The following is a 561-nucleotide window of genomic DNA, read 5'->3' on the forward strand; positions in this document are numbered from 1 at the left end:
TTCGGAAAAACAGYCTTGCGGCCGCTAATGTAACCACGTCGCCCCGGATAGTACGTGCTGTGGGCGGTGCACAGCCCTGTACCGTGCCGGGGGGAGGAGGGGGGGGCACAGCCATGCAATAGGCTGGGAGAGAAAAAGGGGGCTTGCACGGGGCGGGCGCACGACCATGCACTAGGCTGGCGAGGGGGGGCGTGCAGAGAGGACTTGCACTGGGCTGGGGGGAAGGTTGGTGCACAGCGGGGCTTGGAGAGGAGTGGGGGGGGGGGGGCACAGCCATTTACCGAGCTGCAAGGTGGGGGGCAGAGGGGCTTGGGGGCTGCAGGGGGCAACACGTGCCCGCCTCCTGCACCGCGGTCCTCCAACGCCTGGGGGCAGCAGAGGCGCCCTCGCGGGGTCGCGTCCCCTCTAGCGCCGCTTCCGGCGCGCTCTGTGGCGCGGCGCCGCCGGGCCGGGCGCGTCCCCGCGGCCATGTTGCCTGCGAGGGGAAGTGGCGGCGCGCAGCCCCGCTAAGATGGTGGCGAGGCGCCCTCGGGGGGTGTAGGGGCCCGTGTCCCTCCCCCC

This window comes from Rhea americana, unplaced genomic scaffold, assembly GCF_003343005.1.
Source record: "Rhea americana isolate MKP2758 unplaced genomic scaffold, rheAme1 scaffold_163, whole genome shotgun sequence".
In the NCBI taxonomy this organism is placed as follows: domain Eukaryota; kingdom Metazoa; phylum Chordata; class Aves; order Rheiformes; family Rheidae; genus Rhea; species Rhea americana.